At 38.4% G+C, this 27,581-nt stretch overlaps 1 long non-coding RNA gene across 1 annotated transcript; it reads left to right on the top strand.

Annotated features, from left to right (window-relative positions):
- Positions 1-4,311: 4,311 nt before the first annotated feature.
- On the top strand, positions 4,312-7,051 carry LOC108522944 (uncharacterized). Its single transcript, XR_001883649.1, has 3 exons — positions 4,312-4,457; positions 5,351-5,485; positions 6,902-7,051. It is a non-coding gene; the product is annotated as an uncharacterized LOC108522944 (long non-coding RNA).
- The last annotated feature ends 20,530 nt before the right edge of the window (positions 7,052-27,581 follow it).

The following is a 27,581-nucleotide window of genomic DNA, read 5'->3' as shown; positions in this document are numbered from 1 at the left end:
TTTGAAAAAAATCATGAGAACAAAAGCACTAGCACTAGCAGGTTATACAAGTTGCTTCTGGATATATTTTGCCTAGAATTCTGCGTTCTTTTAACAGATGTTTGACTTCTAGACAGTTTCATTTTGCAAGAAAAGCTTGGATGAGAGCTCACATTTATACACATATTACCTTTGAGCCAGCTGTTAGATAAACCTGGAACTTACTGGCAGTTTCATCACCTGCCATTACTGAGATCAAAATGGAAATGATCTTCTGCAGAATCAATTGAGAGAATGATGGGGAAAGACTTCCTTTTGGCTCTTTCTTCCTCCTCCACCAATTCAACAGTGAAAGAGCAGAGCCTCCATCAGCAACCAGGCTTTCCAGCTAACTTACAATGACAAGCCATCAAGGTCATCACGGGTCACAATGAAAATAAGGGTGACTTGCTCTTCTCCTTTAATGTCTGAGAGATAAGAAAATGGCAGTAGTTAGTACTGGGAATAATTTGATTTAGACTGAAAAAGGTAAGCTCCTAAATACATGAAATTTGGAGCCATTGAATGGATCCAAGATAAAATGGAAAGCTTCCTACCTCAGGTCCTTTAGCAGAGAAAGAAACCATATTAGTCAGCATAAGAAATAATGAAATCTTGTCATTTGCAGCGTCATGGATGGAAATTAAGGACATTATCATGAGTGAAATAATCCAGGTACAGAAAGACAAATACTACATGTTCTCACTCATATATAGAAGCTAAAAATGTTGATTTCATGGAGATAATGAGTGAATGGTGATCATGAGAGGCTGATAAGGGTAGGTGGGAGAAGGGATGAAGAGAGGTTGGTTAATCGGTACCTTCTATCTAATCGGCAATTAGATGGAAGGAATAAGTTCTGGCATTTAATAGCACAGTAGGACAACTATATTTATCAATAATGTATTGTGTATTTCAATATAGCTAGAGAAGAAGTTTTGGAATGTTCTCAACACAAAGAAATAATAAATGCTTGAGGCGATGCATAACCCAATTAACCTGATTTAATCATGATACATTGTATGCTTGCATCAAAATATCACATGTACCCTGTAAACATGTACTACTGTGTAGATAAAAAATTAATTTCAAGGGGAAGAAACCAGAAAATAAAAGATGACAGGAAAATAATAGTAAAATGAATATCTAATATGCATTGATTACTTACTAAATATGAAACACAATGATAATTATTTACATGCATTTTTCATTTAATCATTACAATTATCTTTATAAGGCTGATATTATTATTTTCCAAATGTCCATATATGAAAGTTAAAGCTCAGGGAGGTAAAACAACTTGTCCAAAATTAGAGCTGAAACTCAAGTCCAGGACTTTCTGATACTACACGTTATAATGATTCTTATTACTATATCCTATGGGGGGAAGAAAAGACTACACAGAAAAGACTGAAAAAAGTTATAAGACAAACAATTGGAGAAAATATTGGCAACATGTGACTGAAGAATGGTTAATATTCTTAATATAGAAAGAGCCTTTAAAAAGCCATAGGTAAAAAGTAAGATGAGCAATATAAAAAATAAGCTAAGGGTGAAGGGGAAAACAAACATAAAAAGAAGAAAAAATGCTGGAGCAAGTTACCACAAACACAGTGGATTAAAAGAGCATAAATGTATTATCTTAGAGTTCTGGAAGTCAGAATCTAAAATGGGTCTGCAAGAATGTTGATATGGTTTTGCTATTTCCCCACCCAAATCTCATCTTGAATTGTAGCTTCCACAATTCCCACATGTTGTGGGAGGGACCCAATGGGAGGTAATTGCATCATTAGGGTGGGTCTTTCCTGTGCTGTTCTCGTGATGGTGAATAAGTCTCACGAGATTTGATGGTTTTATAAGGGGGAGTTTCCCTGCACAAACTCTTTCTTTGCCTGCTGCAAGGAGACATGACTTGCTCTTCCTTGCCTTCCACCATGGTTGTGAGGCCTCCCCAGCCACCTGAAACTGTAAGTCCATTAAACCCTTTTCCTGTATAGATTAACCAGTCTTGGGTATGCCTTTATTAGCATCATGAAAATGGACTAATACAGATTTGTTCATTCTGGAGGTTTTTTGGGAATCTGTGGTTTGCCTTTTCCAGTATCTAGAGGATGCCCACATTCCTTGGTTCATGGCCCCTTCCTCCAATTGCAACAGCATAGTATCTTCTCTCATCTCTGACCTCTGCTTACATCCTCACATCTTCTCTCTATAACTCTTGCCCTCCTGTTTTCCCCTTATAAGGACTCTAGAATTACATTGGGCCCACCAAGGTAATCCAGGATAACCTTCCCATCTCAAAATCCTTAATTCAATCACATCTATAAAGTCCTTTTTACTATATAAAGTAACATATTCTTTATTATTATTATTATTATTATACTTCAAGTTCTGGGATACATGTGCAAAACATGCCTGTTTGTTACATAGGTATACACATGCCATGGTGGTTTGCTACACCCATCAACCTATCATCTACATTAAGTATTTCTCCTAATGCTATCCCTCCCCTAGCCCCCCACCCCCTGACAGGCCCCAATGTGTGATATTCCCCTCCCTGTGTTCATGTGTTCTCATTGTTCAGCTCCCAGTTATGAGTGAGAACATGCGGTGTTTGGTTTTCTGTTCATGTGTTAGTTTGCTGAGGATGATGGTTTCCAGATTCATCCACATTCCTGCAAAGGACATGAACTCATCCTTTTTTATGGCTGCTTAGTATTCCATGGTATATATGTGCCACATTTTCTTTATCCAGTCTACTATTGATGAGCATTTGGGTTGGTTCCAAGTCTTTGCTATTGTGAATAGTGCTGCAATAAACATACATGTGTATGGGTCTTTAGAGTAGAATGATTTATAATCCTACAGTAACCAAAATAGCATGGTACTGGTACCAAAAAAATATGTAGACCAATGGAACAGCACAGAGCCCTCAGAAATAACGCCACACATCTACAATCATCTGATCTTTAACAAATCTGACAAAAACAAGCAATAGGGAAAGAATTCCCTAATTAATAAACGGTGCTGGAAAAACTGGCCAGCCATATGCAGAAAACTGAAACTGGACCCCTTCCTTACACCTTATACAAAAAAAAAATTAAAATAAAAAAATAAAAAAATAAAACTCCAGATGGATTAAAGACTTAAACATAAGACCTAAAACCATAAAAACCTTAGAAGAAAACCTAGGCAATACCATTCAGGACATAGGCATGAGCAAAGTCTTCATGACTAAAACACCAAAAGCAATGGCAACAAAAGCCAAAATTAACAAAGGATATCTAATTAAACTAAAGAGCTTCTGCACAGCAAAAGGAAGTATCATCAGAGTGAACAGGCAACCTACAGAATGGGGAAAATTTTTGCAATCTATCCATCTGACAAAGGCTAATATCAGGAATTACAAGGAAATTAAACCAACTTACCACCCCCCCCCCCCCCCCCACCCCCCCCCCCTGAAAAACAACCCTATCAAAAAGTGGGCAAAGGATATGAGCAGACACTTCTAAAAGGAAGACATTTATGCAGGCCAACAAAGCATCAACAATAAGTCATCATCACTGGTCATTAAAGTACATATCCACAATTCCAGAGATTAGGGACATAACCAGTTTTGCTTTTTTTTTTTTTTTTGCGAGGGGAGGGGGCCGGTGAAGCATGATTCAGCCTTCCACAGTTGAAACCAAAATCTTATTTCAAACAGCAAAGAGATGCCATTTTTGCCAACTGAATTGGCAAGAATACAGAAAATGAATATATTCACACCCTATTGGTAGGAGCACCAAGTGGCATACATTTTTTGAAAGGCAATGTGGCACTATATATATAAAAAATAATAAAATTCTACTGCCCCTGACTCGAAATTCAATTTGTTGGAGTTGGTCGTAAGGAAATAACCATAGACATTAGCTAAGGATGATAACATAATTGGCAAAAATCCAAATTGCTTCAATACATTATGGTTTATCATTCAATGGTACTCAAAGCTGTTTTAAAATCACAATGTAGAAAATACTTAAAGATATGAGAAATGTCATTTTATATGAGAAGTGCTATAAGCAAAAGATATATTTCCTTTTAAGAAGAATATTAATAAATAAAATTTTGCATATTTGAAGTTATTTCTCTATCCTCCAGGTTTTCTTCAATAAGCATGTACGACTATTATAATGTAGTAATATCAAAGCTATTTATCAAAGAACACTCTTCAGCTTGATACCAAGCAGGTAGAGTTCCTGTCTTGCCAGGCACCAGGCAGAAGGATGTGATCATTTTCTGGGTCCTGATTAGCCTTGGATTTCTCTAATTCTCCTCACTATCAATAAAGTCTATGACAGTTCCTGAGGATGAAACACTAGAAGCCAGGAGAACAGCAGAAAGAGAAAGGACCTTGAATCAATGACCTAAATTGGAAAGTCAGTTCAGCTATTTATGAGGTGTGTGACACTGGACAATTTTTTTAACTTATCAGAGCTTTGGTTCATGATTTGCAAAGTGGTTCTAACGATACTTATCTTCAGGATTCTCATGAGGAGTACATGAAATTAGGAAGAATATAGAAGTCACACGCAAGTGCTTTGGGGTGAGGCAGCTGGTATTCAGAGCCTGGGTTTTTCCTTTACTGAATACGTGGATAAATTAAGTATGCTTTTACCCTTTCGTTCTCAGCTTTCTCCATTTTTTATAGAGCTAATAATACTTAGAAAACAAATGTACAAAGCACTTTAGAGTTTAGCACAGTGCCTGGTCTCCCATACATAGTGAAAACTTAAAATAATAATAATAATAATTGATATGATTTGACTGTGTCTCCCCCCAAACCTCATCTAGAATGGTAGTTGCCAGAATTCCCATGTGTTATGGGAGGAACCAGATGGAGATAACTGAATCTTGGGGGTGGTTTCCCCCATACTGTTCTCATGATAGTGAGTTAGTTCTCACAAGATCTGATGGTTTTATAAGGGGCCTCCTCCTTCCCTGAGCATTCATTCTCCTTCTTGCTGCCTTGTGAAGAAGGATGTGTTTGCTTCCCCTTCCACCATGATTGTAAGTTTCCTGAGGCCTCCTCAGCCATGCTAAACTGAGAGTCAATTAAATCTCTTTCCTTTATAAATTACCCAGTCTCAGGTATATCTTTACTAGCAGAATGAGAACTAACACAATAGCGAATATATCAGGTATTCAGGCAATTACCATGTTTTTGTTATTTCTAATTATTATGTTACATAAGCATGTTTTGGAAGTTCTTGGTTAACATCTTGATGACAAAAATCAGGTTACTTATGTCTTGTTTTATTTTCTATTTTTCCTACTGCCTGTATAATTGCAGAACAGGTTACTCATCTCTTTATCACTTAATTTTGGAAGAGCCAAGTGGCTAAAGCTTCATATTGGTCAGATACATGGCTTGAGAAAATACATCTTTCAGACTCTCCGCAAGTCTTCCTTCTGTGTCAATGAAGATGTGAGTGTTTGGTATAAATGTTCTTAAATTGGTTACCCATGGTAATAAGCCTAAGAAATTGCTTATGGAGATCCCTGCAGGAATACCTATTATTATACTCTCTACCTCCATGAGATCAATTTTTAAGCTCCCACAGATGAGTGAGAATTTGTAATATTTGCCTTTCTATATCTGGCTTATTTAACTCAACATAATAATGTCCAGTTCCATCTGTATTGCTGTAAATGACATGATTTCATTTTTTTATGGCCAAATAGTATTCTGTTGGGTGATAGATAGATAGATAGATAGATAGATAGATAGATAGATCACATTTTCTTTGCACAATCATCTTTGATGAACACTTTGGTTGATTCTACATCTTTGCTATTGTGAACAGTGCTGCAATAAACATGGGTGTAAATGCAATAGTTTTTCAGCCTACTTTTTCTTTATTTTCTCCCAAATTATCCCCTTTCATCCTAATTCTCACACATTTTCAAGAGTAACTTTTGCAAAATTTGGCCAAGTCATTTCCAAGCTAACTCTACAGAGAATCCTTGAATAATTCCCCTTCATACTTAGGATGAAAATTCAAACTCCTTATAACAATATGCAAGATTCTTTAATAACTCACCAGGTCATCTATTTAGTCATATTTCCTATCATGGTCCTTCATGCATCTTCAGTTGCAAAATTACTAAAATTCTACAAGGTAATTTCAATGTCCTGGTCTAGGATGCTTTTGCCAGTTTCTGACTCTTGCCATAATTCACCCCAACATTTACATGACTAATTTTGAATTGTTTTGCAAGTCATCTCAGTTGCCACCTCCTCTATGAAGCTCTTCTCAAAGAAGACTCTTCTTGAATAAAGTCTCACTTCTAGTCATGAACATTTGCACAGACTAGAGCATCACTGTTGAATAAAATTTTCTGTGATGATCATAATATTCTACTTCTGCCTTATCTAAAATGATAGCCACTAGCTACATGTGGTTGTTGAACACTTGAAAGGTGACTATTGCAACACAATTGAATTTTAATTAGATTTAATTTTAATTGATATCCATTTAATTTTAATTGATGACACTTATCTTGGACTGCACAGGTCTAGAGGATAATTAGGTACTTACAGTCTATACGTGACCCTGGATACTTTCATACAAGTTGCAGCCATACCTTCTTGGAGCAACGTTTCCTCATTACAGGTGGCCTCTCTGACTTTGCAGAGGGATAGACAAAATCTTTCAGTCAGGAACCCTTTTACCTTAAGGAGAATTCCCATTTGCCGACTGCTGTTCTGAACTTAACTACAGGTTCTTCCTGAGAGTATGCACACTTGGCCAGAATTGCATAGACACATAGGACATCTAGTTGCACGTTCTTATCTTACTGCCCAGTTGTGCCTTAAATTCTTGGTTTTTTGTCATTTCAGGTGGCCTGAAATCTGAAACACCATATAAACATTGGGGAGCCTCAGGGACAGCCCAGCTGGGGATCTGAAGTTGATGGAGAAGATTTTGCCTAGGCTAGCCAATAACTGGCAGACAAGAGTCATCCTTTCACAATTGCTGGAGACAGTAGACTTTCTTCAGGACCACAAGCAAGACACCATCTCTGGATCTCAGCTTCCTCAATTAAAAAGTTAGAGGATAGAATCATATTGCCTTTGAAGTCTCCCTTACCTCTAATAAAACTTTACCAATAGCCAGGCCTAGGTTTTACCCTATTTCCATTTTAAGAAGAGTTTTCTTTTCCACACAAAGTAAATCTCCTTTCCAGATGTGCTTTATATTGGAAAGAAGAGAAGAGCTGAGAACAGAAAGATCTAAGTTTAACTCCTGCTCTCTACTTCTTCGCGTTATGATATTTGCAGTTTTCTAGCTCCATTTGATTTGTCTGTAAAATAGAATGATAATGTTGTTGTAGGAAACGAATGGCACATAACATCCTTAGTATGAGACACATAGTAAGTACTAAATAAATACGATTTATTATCATTAGTGTTATGGGAAAACCACTCAAGGTTACAGGCTTTCCCCTAATGCACAAACTCCTAATTTTTTCTGTTTTTCTTTAATATCTAAGAAATCTAAGATAACTAGTTTTAGGCTGTCACTTTATTTCCACATTTGAAAGATTCTTCCTTTGTCTACTTATGATTCCCAGCACTAGCTGTGTAGTCAGGCCCAACCAACAAATGCCCTTTCAGGTGAAAAAGAGCATTTACAAAACAGAAAGAAACCATTTGAGAATGGTACCTCCCTTACTCCTCCAAGAAGAGATGGGTCAACCCCTTAATTCCTGTAACTTAAAATTATAAGTCATGAGTAGACTCAACATTTAATTACTATTCTGAACTCGATTTAGTATTATACTCAAGCATGAGACCTGGATCACATTGGCAAAGTTGAAGAGCATAATGTCTATCTTATTCAAGATGCCAGACTATGGAAGAAATATTTAAGATACACTAGAAAGCACAGGATTCAAAGATCAGGCCTGGAATCTTCCATATGACTGACATTTGTGAGAATTCCCTCACTGCTACTCTACCAGAACTAAGATCAAGATATTAGCAAAACCCAAGATGGAGATCTCTCTGTTTACCTTTCATGACGTTTTCAAATGTCATATGGTTCTCCAGAGAAGGAAGATTTCAATGAACAGAAAACTAGGGACTCTGGAAAGATGAGCCTTACTTATGTGGCAAAGTACTTGAGAACCCCAAGGTATGCTAACTTTACCAAAAGAACAAATACAGTCATTAATTCTGGGTTGGGGAGAGAAAGCACCCTCTGCACCTAGGACAGAATTAGCCATGAAAACCTAGGCTGCATACAGATTAAAGAGACCTAGCTCTTAGCCAGTGTCTGAGCAACATGCTCCCTGTGTTGTTATTAACGAAAATTTCCAGGTAGCTTTTTCATCTGCAGCATCCCTGGCCGGAATAGTTGATTCCTACCTGTCCCAGCTATAACCCAAACCTGCATTGACTGCATCTATGGCCCGAGTCCTGCTAGTAAACTTCACTCGAACTGATGCCTACCTTCCCCACCAGGCGTTTGTGTCCAGTGTAGGCTCAGCCCTTCTAAATTTCAGTGTGCTGTCCTGGTACCATGACATAGCCCAAGACGTAAAAGTTCAAAGCCAAGATTTCTTCTAACATTGTATTCAGATAAAGCAAAATGAATTAATTAGATCATATCCCAAACATCAGTTTTAATACTTTGTTATAGATTTAGTACTCCTGGAAATGAGAAGCTAACAATAACAGCGGGGCAGGCCAAGAAGGACCATCCCTGAGGATGGACTCCTGCCCACTCACACTGCCAAGAGTGTTAGCGCACAACACCCCTGTTCCCTCAACCTCACCTCCCAAGATGTTGATCTCAGTCCTGACCCTCAACACTTCTGGCTGAGATCTGATTGCCCTGGGCTTTCTGAGAACAGCAATCTGAAAAAAGAACATGTTGTCCAACAGTTTCATGGCAGGCAAGAATTTTTGCCTTTGGCATCGTTCATAGGCCATCAGAAGATTTAAAGATCTTTCAACCCCAATGTACTGTTCTGACTTTCTCACTTTTTCAGAAACCCCTCTCACACTATGTTCTCTGGTTTCCATCCCCCAACACTCCATCAACACTGTCCCTTCCAAGGTCATCAGCGACCTCACTCTAAATAAATCTCAAGGCGATTTCTCTGTTCTGATCTTCCTTCACCACACCCTTCTTCTTAAAAGTCTTTCCTCTTTTTCTTTGCAATTTGCAGGCTCTATTCTGTTTTCTTTCATATATATATATTTGTGGGTACATAGTAGGTATATATACTTATGAGGTACATGAGATATTTTGATTCAGGCATGCAACGTGTAGTAATCATGCAATCATATGGTAATCATAGAGAACCGAATATTCATTCCCTCAAGCATTTATCCTTTGTGTTGCAAACAATCCAATTATACTCTTTTAGTTATTTTTAAATATACAATGAAATCATTTTTGACTATAGTCAACCTGTTCTGAATAGTAGGTGTTATTCACTCTTTTTTTTTTTTTTTTGGTACCCATTAACCATTTCTACCTCCTCCCAACCACCACACTACCCTTCCCAGCCTCTGGCAAACATCCTTCTATTCTCTATTTCTATGAGTTCGGTTGTTTTGATTTTGAGATCCTATGCTTGTTGCAGCACTGTTCACAATATCCAATATTGGAGAACAACCTAAGTGTTCATTAACAGATGAATGGATAAAGAAAATATGGTACATATACACAATGGAGTACTACTCAGCCATAAAAAGAATGAGATCCTGTCATTTGCAACAACATGAATGGAACTCAACATTATATGAAGTGAAATAAGCCAGGCACAGAAAGGCAAGCTTTATTCTCTTGATTCAACATCTTTTTGCCACCTCTTTCCTCTTCCTTTACTCCTTTATTTTTCTCTGATACATTTGTGCTATAAATGTCTTCACAAGTATTAATTTGTTTTCTTCCTGTACATGCACACCCTCACCAATCACTTCTACAATAAGACCACTCAGAGTTCCCTAGAGGAACTTTTATTCACCACCATCCACAGCTCTGGTTAGGCCCTCTCTGCTTTGGCCACCAGTGTTACAAGGCCCTTTCTGCCTTGGACACAAGGGCTACCAATCTTGATCTGTCCACATTTGGACAGAACAAATTGTGACAAAGAGAAAATGCTCTTGAACAGGGCGAGAAACCCTCTAGCCAGAATTTGGGGGAAGGCATGAATCTGGTGTGCAGACTCCACAGGCAGGGGAAGAACCAAGCCCTTTTATTTTGCAGCTGGGAGATGGGTAGCCCGGGATAAGTTCTCAATCCCAGCTTGCCCACTGCCTGGAAACAGACTCAGGGCTGTTAATGGGGACACAGTGGGAGTGAGACCAGCCCTTCAGTTTGTGTGGGAGCTGAGTAAGACCTGTGACTGCTGGCTTTCCTTCACTTCCCTGACAAACTGCATGACTCAGCAGAAGCAGCCATAATCCTCCTAGGTACACCACTACATTGACCTAGGAACCTCACCCCATCCCTCAAAGTAGCCGCAGTAAGACCCTCCCAAGGAGAGTGTGAGCTCTGACACGCATGGCCCTGCCCCCACCTGATGGTCCTTCCTTACCCACCCTGTTAGCTAAAGACAATGGGTATACAATTTTGGGAGTTCTAGATCCCTGCCCACCACTGGTTCCTCTCCACACTACCAGAGATGATGCTCTCTGGAAAGTGCTACCTCCTGGCAGAAGGCCAGCCAGCATGAAAATAGAGCATCAAACCACCAAAGCCAAGAACCCTCACAGAGTCCCTTTCACCTCACTGCCACCTCCAACAGAACAAGTGCTAGTATCCACAGCTGAGAGGCCCATAGATGGTTCACATCACAGGACTCTGTGCAGACAACCCCCAGTACCAGCCTGGAGCTGATTAGACTCACTGGGTGGCTAGACCCAGAAGAGAGACAACAGTCACTGAGTTCAGCTCACAGGAAGCCACATCCAAGAAAAGTGGGAGAAAACTACATCAAGAGAACACTCCGTGGGACAAAAGAATCTGAATAGGCTTAAGCCCTAGACCTTCCCTCTGACGAGCCTACCCAAATGAGAAGGAACCAGAAAACCAACTCTGGTAATATGGAAAAAGACTCTATAACACCCCGAAAAGTCACACTAGTTCACCAGCAATGGGTCCAAACAAAAAAGAAATCCTCTTTTACCTGAAAAGAATTCAGGAGGTTAGTTATTAAGCTAATCAGGGAGGCACCAGAGAAAGGTGAAGCACAATGCAAGGAAATCTTTAAAAAAAATGATACAAGAAATGAAGGGAGAAATATTAAAGGAAATAGATAGCTTAAAGAAAAAAATAATCAAAAATTCAAGAAACATAGGACACTCTTATAGAAATGTAAAATGCCCTGGAAATTCTCAGCAATAGAAGTGAACAAGTAGGAGAAAGAAATTCAGAGCTCAAAGACAAGGTCTTCCAGTTAACCCAATCCAACAAACCCAAAGAAAAAAGGATAAGAAAATATGAACAAATCTTCCAAGAAGTCTGGGGTTATGTTAAACGACCAAACCTAAGAACAATCAGTGTTCCTAAGGAAGAAGAGAAATCTAAAGGTTTGGAAAACATATGTGTGAGAATAATTGAGGAATACTTCCCTGGCCTTTCTAGAGATGTAGACATCCAAATACAAGAAGCACAAAGAACATCTGGGATATTCATTGCAATGTGCCCAGGCACATTGTCATCAGGTTATCCAAAGTTAAGACAAATATAAAAATCTTAAGTACTGAGACAGAAGCATCAGGTAACCTATAAAGGAAAACCTAACAGATTAAGAGCAGATTTCTCAGCAGAAACTCTATAAGCTAGAAGTTACTGGGGCTGTATCCTCAGCCTCTTCAAATAAAACAGTTATCAGCCAAGAATTTTGTATCCAGTGAAACTAAGCATCATATATGAAGGAAAGATACAGTCTTTTTCAGACAAACAAATGCTGAGAGAATTCACCACTACCAAGCCACCACTACAACAACTGCTAAAAAGAGCTCTAAATCTTGAAACAAATCCTGGAAGGCCATGAAAACAGAACCTCTTTAAAGTATAAATCATACAGACCCTGTAAAACAAAAATACAAGTTAAAAGCAAAATGAAAACAAAACACCGAAGTACACAGGCAACAAATAGTACAATGACTGCAATGGTACCTCACATCGCAATACTAACATTGAATGTAAATGCCCTAAATGTTCCACTTAAAAGATACAGAACTGCAGAATGGACAAGGACTCACCAACCAACCATCTGCTGCCTTCAGGAGACTCACCTAACACATAAGGACTCACGTAAACTCAAAGTAAAAGGGTGGAAAAAGGCATTTCATCCAAATGGACACAAAAAGCAAGCAGGAGTAACTATTCCTATATCAGACAAAACAAACTTTAAAGCAACAGTGGTTAAAAGAGGCAAAGAGGGACATTATATAAGGGTAAAAGGCCTTGTGTAACAGAAAACTCTTATAATCCTAAACATATATGCACCTAACACTGGATCTCTCACATTTATAAAACAATTGCTAATAGACCTAAGAAATGAGATAGACAGCAACACAAAATAATGGGGGACTTCAGTGCTTCACTGGCAGCACTACACAGGTCATCAAGGCAGAAAAGTCAACAAAGAAATCATGAATTTAAATTATACCTTGGAACAAATGGACTTAACAGATATACACAGAACATTCCATCCAACAACCAGAGAATACACATTCTATGCAACAACACATGGAACTTTCTCCACGATAGACCATATGATAGCCCATAAAATGAGCCTAAATAAATTTAAGAAAATTGAAATTATATCAAGCACTCTCTCACAACACCATGGAATAAAACTGGAAATCAACTCCAAAAGGAACCTTCAAAACCATCCAAATACATGGAAATGAAATAACCTGCTCCTGAATGAGCACTGGGTCAAAAACGAAATCAAAATGGAAATTTAAGAAATTGTTTGAACTGAATGACAATAAGGGAAAAACCTAAACCTCTTGGATACAGCAAAGGCAGTGCTAAGAGGAAAGTTCATAGCTTTAAATGCTTACATCAAAAGACTGAAAAGCACAAACTTGAATTCTAAGGTCACACCTCAAGAAACTAGAGAAACAAGAACAAACAAACTGAAACCCAGCAGATGAAAGCAAATAACCAAGATCAGAGCAGAACTTCATGAAACTGAAACAAACAAACAAACAAACAAACAAAATCCATCCAGGATGCAGGGAAATCAATGAGGAGGCAAGAGATACACATAAGGTACAGTAACCACTTTTGAGGTGCTCTGAGTTTATATGGGAAAATCATTAGCAATTAATAAAGCAAGACTGCACTTCTCCCATTTGCATGGAAAGATTAAGTGATCTATAATCATAGAAATCACTATCTCCAATATCAACTACAAAGTTAACTTTTTAGGTATTTTCCTAGTAATTTTTTTCCCCTCTATATGGCAGAAATAACTCTTTCCTTAATGTCCACACCTAAATATTAAAGTGTAATTACACAACGATCATAAAAGAAAATGCCATAAAAATATGTGACATTGCTGCTGCCTGCAATAACATTTCAAACTGAAGCCTGAACTGGAGATAGTAACATATTTAGGGAAACTATGTACAAAAGCAAGCTGGAAACCATTGTGTCTATGTTCTTATAAAACGCAGCAACAACAATAATAATGGTCTCTATACTGCCACACCTGAAAGAGAAATTTGGGGAAATAGCCAACCTTGGCTAGGAAGCAAATTGTAGAGGGTGGTACAGTCAGTTTGCCCAAGGTGGTGGAAGACTGGTTCCTGGCTGCCCACAGTCTCATAGTCACATGTTGCTTCAGGCTTCAACAAGCTTAGTACAGTCATAGACAGGAAACAGCAAAGTCAAAGGGATTAAGTGACTGCTGCCTGCTTGTGTGTTGGCCCTATAGCAGACTCAGGAGATGCCAACTGGCACTTGGGCTGCAGCTTCCATCTTAAAGAGAAGCAAGCTCTCCCCTTACACAGACCCAAATTTCCCACTTCTGAATTAACTTGTCCTAGAAAACCATCCTTGGCTTTGCAAACATAGGTAAAAACACAGCCCATCTTTTCTCCTCTCCCCACTGTGCATCTGCAAATCCCTACTAGGCACAAATGCAAAATAGTTGCCAATGTCCTTTTTGGGATTTGTAGGGCAAGCAGCCAGTTGGCTGCCTGTAGGTTATTCACACTGCAATAGGAAACAAATTTCTTGCTGCAATTATCCTTAAAGTTCTACTGTTTACCCCAGGAATAAACGAATTGCTGCTGTTAAACACCCTTTCCCACACTGTCCAGCACACATCTGTAAATTCCAAGAGGAATGAGGGTGAGCAGGTTACCAGTTCAATACTTTTGGGAAGGAATGGAGATTGGCCAACTGGAATTCAGCTTATTATTCATGATGGAATAGAACTTGAGCTTCTTATTGCAAATACTCCTGCATGTTTCAGTGCTTACTTATGTATTTAACCCAACTTGGATCTCAATTTGTAATTTGCCCTTGTTTACTACTGACTGTGAACTGGAGGAAATGAAAAAGAAAGACAATATGCACACCTCGAATATTTACTGAATACCTACTAAATGCCAGGTAGTGTGTTTGGTGCTGACAATTGTCCACGGGAATATTATATTATTTAAAGAATTCAGTAAGGTATACTTTTTCCATCACCATCAACTATTTGACCTGTAAGTGGAGATTTCATTCCAAATAGCTTTTCAACTTCCCTTCACTAAGCTTCAATCATCAAGCCTATGGTCTGCTTATTCCTGGCCAACATCTCATACAGTGTTTACTGAAAACACCTTCTGAAGTAGCTCGCCTTTAGAATGCTTATGCTTCTGTCCTTTTAAATAGACTATTGTTTTCACCTGGAATACCCTTCTGCTGCTTCTCTGACCGTGAAAAACCTACGAATCTTTGTAGACCCATCTCAAGTATGGGGAGGCAGGGAGAGACACCAATATCCCTTAAGGGTGTGGCAAGAAATTTCACAGGCAAAGACTAAAATGAGTCCAGAGTTGCAAATATTGGAACTGGGAAGCCCCTTAGGAATCTATATTTTTAAATATGCCTTTCAAATATTGTGATCTGTTTCTCATCTGCTTTCTGTCTGCCTCCTTTCTGATTCTTCTTTTAGCTGACCAGCCCCCTCTGATTGTACAGTGTCCAACATAAACAATGGCCTCATGGCTTTATCATCTTCAAGGCCCAGTGATCACCATTAATGATTACATTCTCTGTGTTGTTTAACTAATGTTTAAGGGAGATACTAATGTGTTCCTGGTCTATAGTGGCTCTACCTTGGACCAGCGTCCCACCCTGGATGAATTGGTTGTGTCTGGGAAACTGCATTCCATGGTACCAGCCAGCTAAGGCTGTCATTTCAGCGAGATCACAGACAGGTTCATGGAGGAAGGTTTTGTGAGCAACACAGAAAACAGTCTGTTGTGTAACTTACCACACTTACGTTGTCACTAATGGATGTGTCTTTCTTTCCCCCGACACTCTCCAATCTATTATGCTATAGATGCCTCTCCAGAGCCATATGTTATTTTTCTGCTACAATATCACTTGGCAGAGTCCTTGGCAAATAAATAGATTTTCAATCAGCATGTGTTGAGTAAGCCTTTTAAAAATATAAATTGGATTAAGTTGCTCTTTTTCTTAAATACTTCAGTGACTTCCTACTCTATCTAAAATACAATTCAAATTTCTTTCCATGACCCCAAAGGCCCTACAGGTTCTTATCCCTCCTATCTCTCCAAGTTAGTCAGGTGCATCTCACCTCTTCATTCTCAGTGGTTCCACTAATGGAATTTTTTTCCTTTTATTTCCTCTAACACATAAAAATTGCTCCAGGCTCAGCACCTTGACAAACATTGCTCCCTCTGTCAGGGATGTGGTTCTGATCTTCTCAGGGCTGATGCCCTCTCAGTTCCCCTTTGGGATGCAGTTTAACTTTTATATCATCAGAAAACCCTTTCCTGACTCTCCATGTTTCCAACAATATTCTCTATCATTCTGCTCTGCTGGGTTTGTTAAAAATGTCTACCACAATTTTGGATGGCTAGTTTACTTATTTACTATCTTTATCCTGGGTTAGACTGTAAATGCCACAAGGTTGAGGACATATCTCTTTTGCTTTCTCCCATATATAAGGAGCTTCATATGGCGCTTAACACTCAATAAATATTTGTGAATGGACGAATGTATCGGAAGAAAGTGGTTCCAGTTCTGTCTTGCTCACTGATGGTGATTTTAGGCAGATAGCTTTTCCTTTCTAAGCTCCAGTTTCCTCTTCTGCAAAATCAAGAGATTCCAGAACTGACGGCATGGTTATTTCTCTTCGCCTGAGAACTTCTAAGGCTTTCTCTTCTGTGATGCTTTCCCGAGCTAACCTATCTCATTCTGGGCCCATTGAATGCCTAACCTGAAATACTATTTTGCAGTAGTTGTCTTAGTTACTGGGAGACATGAACTAGGGGCCCTTGGAGAAAGAGAGAAGGCTGGGCCACATTGAAATTTTGAGAATCCTGAAAAAGTTTTTAAGAATGAAGAAATTCCCAAATATGGCAACAAAAACTGTCAGAAATGTAACCATTTTAATTTTGATGAAAAGAAAACTATCAAAATGTCCTTCAACAGAAGTACTATGCAAATGTTTACTGAGCATTAATTATATGCATTAAAGAACATAGAACATTTTTCATCTACTATCTCATTTAATGTGATAACATTTGCATGACAGACTTATTTGGGGAATCCCACTGCACCATGCCTCCCAGATGCAAACACTTGTAAGTTTCTATCCATTTGGAGGCTGGGTTGGCCCTGTGACCAGCTGTGACCAATAGGATGTTAGCAAGAATAATGCAGAGGAGGTTTGATGCGTGCTTGCACACTGGGGCTTGTCTTCTTGTACTGTTCCTCCATGAAACCCAGACACCATGCTGTCATGAAACGCAAAAAGTGACCTGGAAAGGCCCACACAGAGGAGCATCAAGGGCCCCACTCCCTAGCCCCAGTAGGGCTCCCAGGTTGCAGCCGGTACCAATTGCCAGCTATGTGAGTGAAGACATTTGGGGCCTTCCAGACATCCCACAGTGACACTCCATGAAGCAGGACTGCCCAGCCAACAATTCATAGCATCGTAAGAAAAATAATAATAATTTCTTTTTCTAAGCCACTAAATTTGGGGGTGATTTGTTCCTACCCCAAGCAGTCTCAAGACTAGATAGTATCTCATTTCCACAGAGGAGAAACAGACTCAGAAATGGCAAATGATCAAAAACCCGTTATTATTTTAATTCTGGTTTATATTTGCTACCTTCTCTGGAGAGCTGTGAAAGACCCTTCAAAATAGCTGATTTACCTAGAGCGCCAATTGACGAGGAACCCCTGTATGGATCACAGGACCCTGTTCCCTTCACCTCAAGCCACAGGTGACTGAAAGAAATTGGCAGTTAACTCAAAAACAGCCAAGTCATCAGCTGGCCAGCAACCTACAGGGTGGCCTGGAGTGCAAGTCAAAATAACAAGTCAAACTAAATCCCATCAGGTTTCCTGTCTCAAGAATTTTCACTGAAAATACCAAATGACTAAGCCAGCTAAGTAGTAGAAACTGAAGTCAACATGACAACATGTGTTAGGCAGAAATACGACATATCGCAACACACCAAAGTTGTAAGATAGCATAATAGAAAGTAATATGAGCAAGCAGAAAGTATAAAGAAGAACAATATGTAAGAATACAGGTGAATATGGTATTGACTGACACACAAAAGCAGAAGGAGGCAGAGAGAGCTATGCAAAGACACAGAAAAAGGAAAAACAGCCATGTGTCAGAGCCTCCATATGATCCCCAATACCTGCCTAGTTTCCCAGTGGTTTTTCAGTTATGAATTTAATACATTGTCTTTTAATGAAGCCATCTTATCTTAAAATAATTTGAGTAATTTTCTATCTCTTGCAACTTTGACAGCCAAACTAAAACAAATTTCAAACAGGAAATAATTTCCACCATGAAAAATTTACCCAGGAATGATTATGACTTTTCTAGCTCCTTTTAACAAGCATTTATTTAATTTTTAACAAGCAGGCTTTCGGGATTGTTAGATAGAGATAATGGAAATGGGGAACCTGAGAAAAATTTATGTCCCAAGTTAATTTTCTATCCAGAATGACTTGAAGCTGCTCAGAATAATTTGAGCTATTCAATTATCAAAACACTGAATTTAGAGTTCAAGGCCCCAGTACCTTCTTCAGACACTTGCAACCAACAGCTTCTCATTTGACCCAATTTGCCTTGTGAATTAGTATGCACATAAGCATGATAACTAGCCCCCCAAAATGTATATCATCCATGAGTAGCTATATCAAACTTTATAAGTCTAGAAAGGAAATGAATAAACTAGTCAAAGGAATAAGGGAAATATTAGTGCTGCAAAATAAGTTAATTCTACAAATAATTGTTTTTTATAATTTTAAACCTGATTTTGATTAGAAGATTTAAACCCTTAGAATAATTCACTTTGGTTATTCTTTGTCAGATTTATGAAGTTCTGTCTTTAAAAAATGTGTATATTGCTGAGAGATTGTAAAATTTAATAGCAAACAGATTACGTACTTAGGAATAGACTAAGCACAATTAGCACTCACATTCCTCCCACTCCTATAAATAACTCAGTTTCCTTTCCATGTCTGCAAATTTCATTAGAGTAGTGGAAAAAAAGAGGGGGGAGAGAATAAAAAGGAAAAAAGAAAAGGCTTCTGATTCTCTTTCACTGCAAAGTACAGATCCAATCATTCAACCAGGATCTTTGTATAGCCCTAGGAAGCGGCAGAGGGAAGGGGTGGGGGTAAAGTAAAATAATTCTGTCTCTGGATCTTATCCCCCTAGCTTTAGAACTTTTCTACATGTGGCTTTGGAATTCACCTGCTAAAAAAGTGTACTGGCCTTTCCAGCAAGCAGCCTGCCTCATGGGCTTCTCCAAGATGAGCTTCAGAGATCTCAGAACAAAACACTGTGTCCCTTGCATAGTTTCAAGTTATATCTACTTCAGAGATTCTACTTAATTTAGCAGTTTGGTGTTAATAGTGCCTGTAAACAGAGAAAGACTGAGACAGGTGTTAGAGGAAGGTATCTGGAAGAAGTGAAATTCTGGAAGCTTGAAATGTACAAGTTCCTTCAGAGACTCTTGTGCCCCACCCACCATGTCACTCCTCTCTAGCGAAAAGTCTGTGTCTAAACATATTTTAAGCCCCTGGGTTTATGTTCAGTTCTTGCAGGGGTCTGTTTGTGTAAGGTGAGGTGGAGAATACAGAATTTTCTTCATTTTTGTACTGTGTGAAGGAAAAAACTTTCTTTTTTCATAATCTGGACATTTCAAAACACTCTTAGGTGAAAGTTTGTATTTAAAAGGTGAAAAAAAATTTTTAGTTTAAAAGTGGGTAAAGGACTTAGTAGATATTTCTCCAAAGAAGAGATAGAAATGGACAGCACATATATGAAAAGATTCTCAACATCACTAATCATTAGGGAAATACAAATCAAAACCACAGTGAGATACCACCTCACACCCATTGGGATGATTATAATAAAAAACAAAAGGAAAAAAGAAAAACAGAAAATGACAAGTGTTGATGAAGATGTGAGGGAACTGGAACCCTTGTGCATTTTTGGTGGGAATGTAGAATAGTGTAGCTGCTGTGGAAAATAGTATGGCAGTTTTTTAAAATTAAAATATAATTATCATATGATCCATCAATTTCATTTCTGGATATATACCAAAAAGAATTGAAAGCAGGATCTCAAAGAGATATTTACATATCCATATTTGTAGCAGCATTGTTCACAATTACCAAAATGTGGAAGTAACTCAAGTATCCACTGACAGACAAATGGATAAAGAAAATGTAGCATATACATATAGAATATTATTCAGCCCTAAAAAAGAAGAAAATTCTGTACCATGCTACAACATGAATGAATCTTGAGGAGATTATTATAAGTGAAACCAGCCAGTTACAAAAAGAGAAATACTATATAAGTCCACTTATATGAAGAACCTGGAGTAATCAAATTTGTAGAAAGTAGAAGGGTGGCTGCCAGAGACTGGGGGAAGCGGAAAATGAGGAGTTGCTGCTTGATGTGTAGAGTTTCAGTTTTGCAAGATAAAAAAATTCTAGATATTAGTTGCACAACAATCTGAACTAATTTAATACTGGTGAAGTGTATATTTAAGCATGATTATGATGGCAAAATTTATGTTATGCCTATTTTACCATAATTAAAATTTTCAAAATATTTAAAAGAAGTAATTATCATAAAGTTTCGAGAAGATTTTATAGGACCCACTTTCTGAGAAGTAGAGCCTGATCCCTCATGATAATTAGAAAAATCAATAAATCAAGGTTTCTTTCTTCTTCCTCTTCCTCTTCTTCTCCTCCTCCTTTATCTATACTTGCACCCCACCCCTCTTCTCCCTCTCTTTCTTCTTAGGTTTCCTATTTCTGCTCTGTGGCAGACACTCTCTAAGATGACCCTCAATACAATCCCTGGTTTCCAACAGCCACACACTTGTGTAAGCACCTTCCCTTGAGTATGGGCATGACCCGTGTCTTGCTTCCAATCAATAGCAAATTGCAAAGGTGATGGGGTGTCACTCCTAAGATTACATTACCGTATACTGTAACTCCTGTATTGTTTGCAGATTCTTCCCTTGCTGGCCTGATAAAGCAAGCTGCCATGCTGTAAGCTGCCCTAAGGAGAGACACACATGGCAAGAAACTGGGACTCTCAGATGATGGCGAGCTAGGAACTAAATCCTGACAACTATGTAAGAAAGCTCGGGAGTGGACCTTTCTCAGAGGAATGTTTGGGTGAGACTTCCGTGCCAAGCTGACATCTTGATTACAGCCTTGTATAATCAGAAAACTCTAAAACAAAGAACCTAATTAATCCCTGCCCATATTCCTAACTCACAGAAAAAATATGAGATAATAAATGTGTATTGTGTTAAGCTATTAAATTTATGATAATTTGTTACAAAGTCATATATAAAAAATGCATGCTCTATTCCCCTCCATAAACAAGCTCCCTTGACAGGATTTTAGTTTTTATGAATATGCATAATGTGATTTGCCCCAGACCTTGTCAAGAATTGCCTCAGCTCCACTACTGCTTCTCGTAAGCAACCTCACTGATCTCTGGGTCTCAGGTCCTAGTACCTCAGAGCATCAGCTAGCCCAACTAGGATCACACCCATTCACCAAGACAGATGAGCACCTGTAGCTAACAGGTCTGTGTTCCCATCAGTCATCAAGACTGTAATTGAAGGCAGAGATTTTTTAAAAGGGGGAGTGACCTGAAGGCCCTGACCAGTGTCTTCAGCATGTTATACTGGCCCTCTCTCTATTTTCTTGTGAAATGAAGTTGAGGGTCACATTAGTGTGAAGTTTGTCCTGAGACTTCAGAATTCTTCCATATAGATGGAAGAAACAGTATAAATAATAGTAATTATCTAAGCTTTGCAACTCAATAAATACATTTTTAAAACTACAACTATATAAACGATATATATGGTATTTAATCTGGCAACTAAAACCCAATATCTCTGACATTTGCAGATTGCAGTGGCCTTCACAGGTGCCTGAAACTAAATTTGCATCCAAACTAAGTTACCATATTGGAAAAACACTAAATAGTGAAATATTCCCAGTCTGAGCAGTTCAATTTCAGTTAGAATAATTATTTGTAACAATTATCAAAACCTTATTTTGCAAAACATAAATACTGAAAAACCATCCAATCAACCTCTGTATAATTAGTTTTCTTTTGTATGTATTTTCATTAACTGCCTGAATTTTTTTGAAACAAGGTTATATTTACAAAATAAAGGGAGAAAAGTTATTCTCTTTCTCTAAAGGCTTGTTTATTGGGCCAGCAACAAAGGATCAAGAAGATATTTTGGAATTCTTGCCAGTGGAGCAGCAGAATTGAAACGCTTGGGACCTTGGGCTTGCCTGAATGTCTTCTAAGCTACTTGTGAGTAGAAATCAGCTGCATATGTTAGCATGTGAGATATGTTTTTCTTAAATCAGGAGATAAATTGTTAAATTCTTTGGTGTTTCCAAACATGGAGCAGACTTCTATCTCTTCTCCAAAAAAGTTGCATAATTAATAAAATTCATATCATTGAACCAATTCTTTGCTCTCTTTGCTTGCAAAAGTCAAAGTTTATTTTCCTACCCTCCCTTTGAAGAAAGACACTTGTGATAGATGGTGGATGACAGTCCAGGAATTCGACCAAAATGACAGTACACGCCCTATAAGCAGCTGTGTGTTGGCTATGATTCTGTTTTTTGTGCACATCTAGTGCAATGCAGCCAATGGAAAGAAATAGTCACATTTGATCATGCCACTAATCCAGAAGGCATTTGCCTTGGGTGTCAAGGACACACAAGATGCAGTCAGTAGAGGTCACTCCAGCTTACAGAAATGGGAAGACAGGTAGGACAACTTTGACAAGCTAGTTAAAAGCTTCTCTGCATATATGTCTAATTCAACTGTATCTAATTTTAACCATTTAAAAATGTGGTACATCAAGACAGGCCATGGAGAGGAGGCATGGGAGGGTGGGTTAGTGGATATAGAGCATGTACGTACAGATGGGGAAAAGAATCAGGTCAGACTCCATATAAGGAGGTATGCAAGAGTCACCACCGTGCCCATCTGCTGTGTTCCAGTGGCTTGGCCTGCCCGACTGCTCTGGCTACACCAGCATCCTCACTTGGTCTGCACGAAGCCCCACAAGGGGTAGTCACTTACAAGTGGTGGCAGCATTGGGATGGAAGACAGCTGTGTTTGCTTTTTCCTTCCCACAATGAGTAGTCTCTTATAGTCTGGAGAAGAAATGGAACCTCAGATTTGAAGGTCATCACCTATGATCTCATTATTGGTAATTTACCTAAAATCATATAATTCAGCGGTGTGATACACTCATACCCACAATCTTGAAGCTTTTGAAGATTTATATCTACAATATTCAGCTGAATCCCAGGTTTTGTTGTTGGTTTTGTTTTTCCTTTTTTCTCCCCTAAAGAACTGATATAACATAAAAAAAGGTATTTTTAGCCAGTGGCTCGAACTAGTTGAGAAAAGATGAAACAGCATCTTATTATGTTCATAAAACAGTGAATTTAGTGCAAGCTCAGCATTATTTGGGGTCCTTTGTTTAAAAAGTCATGTGCCCTGGCCCCATATGAGAGGAGTCTGATTCAGTCCATCTGGGCTTGAAGCCCGGAAGTCTGTATGTAATACAGTGCCCTCAGGTGATTCTGATGCAGCCAGTCCAGGGACCAATATCAGAGAATCAGCATTTAGAACCCTCCACCATTCCCACACCGTTAGATTATTACAGAAATACAATATTCTGGGCTTTTGAAAGCCTGTTGCTTGGGAGAGGTCCCCTGTTCATTATTTCCTGATTCTACCAAGTCAGAGAAAGGCAACCTATAGCCCCTGGCAACATTGTTGACATCTATCCTTCCTCCCTATTCCCTTCCCTCTTTTACCTTCCATTTCTTCTATTTTTGTTCCTCTTCTCAAACTCTTTCTTGTTCCATACTCTTTTCTTTTATTTCTAATATATTTCCCATGCTTCAGCCATGCAACCATGTGGGTTTTTCTGATCTAGCTGCCTAGTCAAAGAGTGAGCTGGCCTAGAGTGTTGGTGCCCTAGAGAGTTGCCCTAGAGTGCTGCACTCTGCTGCCCTAGAGTGTTGGTGTAAGGAAATGCATTCTCAGGAGCGGAGGGATGTATGGCCCTGAAAAGCTACTGTGAGGATCTGGCATAAACTGCAGTGGCTGCCATTGCATTGTCCAGTGTGTCACTCTGTCAGTGGGATTCAATCAGAAGTCAGCAAGTCATTCAAACTGATGACCCGCCCGGTTATAGTGCCAGGAGTCTCATCAGAGTTTCTCCATAGCAAAGGTGTCCAGGACAAAAATTCAGCCTAAAATCAGTCCAGCTTTCATCAAAGGCAGAGTTCCAGAGCAGGTTATCAGCGGGGGGCAGCCTAACATCTGGTGAAGGTTGTAGACAATTGGATTATAAAGGCCATGTCTGACTAAGATCACGCTAGTAAACTGAGCTAGCCACATTCAAGGGGATGAGAGAGAAGGATGGAAGACTACCAGTTGAGCCCTGCTGTGTGTCAGGTGCCATAGAATAAATTTGCATAGGTAATGCCTCTTGTGATCCTCATGAGGGACCTGTGAGGGTGAGTGGTTTTGTCCTGTTTCCCAAATGAGGGACATGATACTCAGAAAGTAAGTATAATTCACCCAGGGTGACACATTTACTGAGTGGAGTCGACTAGCTCCAAATTCAGAGCTCTTTTTATTCCATGACACTCTCCCTCCAATATCCCAAAGGTTCTGGCCTTAGGAATACCATCAAGTATTAAAAGAGAGATGGCGGGGGGATGGGGGCAGTTGTCTTGTTCAAATTCACTTCTCTGTGAGGATATTTTGGATTCTTCTCACATCACAAAATTACAGAGCTAGAAAGTATCTTAGTGGTCATTTAGTTATAACCCTTATATTTCAGATGAAGAAGCAGAGACCCAAAAAGACAGAGTGCTTTACCCAAAGTCACATGGCTACTGATAGATCGGAATTAAACCCAGCTCTTCTAATGTGCACTTCAGTATTTTTCTTGTTGCAACGTTTTCCAAAAGACTATCATACGCATTTTGAAAATACATCAGAAATTAAAATGTGGCCATATAAACTTTTCCCCAAGTTTCTATCCTAGTCCCAGCATGAAACTTGCTTAGAATCTTTTGAAATATATGCTCTTAAAATTCCATTATGTGAAGCTGTATGACTCTGTCTCTAAGTCTCTGTTCCCATTGGAGCCATCTAGAATTGCTATAAATTCTATTATTCCTTTTAAGGATCTTGCCACATAGATGCTCCCTGACAAAGCTTGACCTCCAAAATTAACAAGACATTAGTCATAGAGATCTCTAACTTTAGGGAAATCCTATGCCTCTTTTATGTGAATGTCACTGGCATCAATAAAATGGGAAGCTTACAGAGTGGAACCTGCGCTCTCTAACTCTCAAACCCCAAGACAAAAGATGAGAGAGGGAGGACCTAATGATCCTCTTCCACTTACTCTTCCTCACTCGGTCCTTGATCCCTGCAGGGAGTCAGCCTTGAGATAGATAGATAGATAGATAGATAGATAGATAGATAGATAGATAGATGCATGCATACATACATACATACATAGAGAGGATAGATACAGATATAACATATCTATCTAAATCAGTACTTTACACACACATAAACATACACCATATAGATAGATAGATAGATAGATAGATAGATTATAGATAGATAGATAGATAGATAGATAGATAGATAGATAGATACATGCATACATACATACATACATACATAGAGAGGATAGATATAGATATATCTATCTAAATCAGTACTTTACACACACATAAACATACACCAGATAGATAGATAGATAGATAGATAGATTATAGATAGATAGATAGATAGACAGATACATGCATACATACATACATACATACATACATAGGATAGATATAGATATATCTATCTAAATCAGTACTTTACACACACATAAACATACACCAGATAGATAGATAGATAGATAGATAGATAGATAGATAGATAGATAGATTATAGATAGATAGATAGATAGATAGATAGATAGATAGATAGATACATGCATACATACATACATACATACATACATACATAGAGAGGATAGATATAGATATAACATATCTATCTAAATCAGTACTTCACACACACATAAATATACACTAGATAGATAGATTAGTGATAGATAGATAGATTAGAGATAGATAGATAGATTAGAGATAGATAGATAGATAGATAGATAGATAGATAGATTTAGATAGATTAGAGATAGATAGATAGATAGATAGATAGATAGATAGATAGATAGATAGATAGATAGATAGATAGATTAGAGATAGATAGATAGATAGAATGATTGATTTATGTATGTTTGTGTGAAGTATATACCAGGCAACTCCTAAAGTTAATATTCTCTTGCTCCTTTCCTGTATATTATCAGCAGAAGGGGTTGGAAGGCTGAGTATATTAGAGGTTAAAATCCATGGGATTTAAGTATAACTCTTGCATGAAAATTATAGCTTTAGCATCTGTCTTTTAGCCCAGTATGGCATTTCTCCTTCCCACCTGTTCTAACTTGTAATGACTAACTTAATGCATATATTTCTTAGCATTTGATGGACTCCATCAATACAGAGACCAACCTGTCTGATGTTTTAAGAGACAGGGTTTTGCTCTGTCACCCAGGCTGGGGTGCAGGTGCATGATCATAACTCACTGCAGCCTCAACCTCCTGGGCTCAAGCAATCCTCTAACTGCAGTATCCTGAGTAACTAGAACTGTAGGTGCACACCACCACACCTATTCAATTTTTTTATTTTCATTTTTTGGAGAGATGGGGTCTCATTACATTGCCCAGGTTGGTCTCAAACTCCTGGCCTCAAATGATCCTCTTGCCTCAGCCTCCTCAAAGTGCTGGGATTACAGGAGTGAGCACTGCACCTTGCCCTGTCTGACCCTTTGATAATCAATCTTCATCACCTAGAACAGTGTCTAGAACTAAGGAAGTAGTTAATAAATACTTTTTGAATGAATGAATAAGTGACATGGCGTAACCAGATATGATATAATATTGAATAGCAAAATGTGTTCACTAATCCCACATGATCAGTGTCTCAAAACCCAAGACTCAGTTTTCCCAAATTAGCCCATGTTCAGTGAGTTAAAACAGGTTAACACCACTCTCACTGCTAACTAGTGTCAGATCTAAGAGAACTTCATAAAGATCTTATAAAAAATTAATCAAGCATCTCTGAAGTCAGAGATCAGGCAATATATAATAACTAAATTAGAACAAAGAGAAAATTTCCAACATGTAGTTGAAATTCAACAAGCTGATTATAGGAAAGAGAAGGGAACAATACTAGTTTTCATGTCAGAAAAAATGTTCATATGAAATCATATTTCATATGATTATAGTTACATTGATTTTTCTTCTCTATATTTTATATTTTAAATGTTCTATAGTAACCATTTGTTACCTGGGATGGAAAAAGAATAAAATGTGTTAAGACAAAAAAAGGACAAAAGGAATGGAGGGAGAGAAGGAGAAGAAAAAGGAGGGGGGTGGGGCAGAGAGAGAGAGAGAGAGAGAGAATGGAGGGTAGAAAACACCTCATGAGATGAAAAAGGACAGTCTATTTCTCCATGACTGTAAAACCACTGATTGAAAATGGAGAAAAGTCAAATCCACTGGTTGTTTTGTCTCCATGACACTAAACACTTTTTCAAAGTTTTTTTCTTTTTTTCTTTTTTCTTTGGTTTTACTTTTTCAAAGGATATCTTGAAATGATTAGCTATTT

Source organism: Rhinopithecus bieti, unplaced genomic scaffold (genome assembly GCF_001698545.2).
Source record: "Rhinopithecus bieti isolate Rb0 unplaced genomic scaffold, ASM169854v2 scaffold_2349, whole genome shotgun sequence".
In the NCBI taxonomy this organism is placed as follows: Eukaryota; Metazoa; Chordata; class Mammalia; order Primates; family Cercopithecidae; genus Rhinopithecus; species Rhinopithecus bieti.
The sequence above is the reverse complement of the archived record's forward strand: the minus strand, read 5'-3'. Positions and strand labels throughout refer to the sequence as shown.